Consider the following 398-nt stretch of genomic DNA (forward strand, 5'->3'; position numbering starts at 1 on the left):
TGAGTAAGTAGTCAGGCTTGCAGGTGCTTATAGTGTTCACACTACACTTATTCCATGAAAAGCATTAAATGGTTAGTTGGTGATATTTTAAAATTATGGGTTATGCTTCTAAACAATTATCACTAGCTTAAATTTCCTCTGGCCTAAGGAAAATAATCTAACACAAGCTTATGAATTGCTTTTTAAAACTTGGAGGCAAAAGACAGTGACTACAGTATTGCCCAAAGAACACCACAGTTAGGACTGAGAGCTCAGAGAAAGCTGTAAAGCAGCACTTCTGAGGAACTGTCTAGCTGTAAGAATATACTAAAATGAAATCTTAATATAAAATGTAATAAAGTAGGCTTAGCCACTAGTTAAATTTAAAGAAAAAAACCAACCAACCAAAACAGGGGGAG

The sequence above is a fragment of the Corvus hawaiiensis genome, chromosome 1, assembly GCF_020740725.1.
Source record: "Corvus hawaiiensis isolate bCorHaw1 chromosome 1, bCorHaw1.pri.cur, whole genome shotgun sequence".
In the NCBI taxonomy this organism is placed as follows: Eukaryota; Metazoa; Chordata; class Aves; order Passeriformes; family Corvidae; genus Corvus; species Corvus hawaiiensis.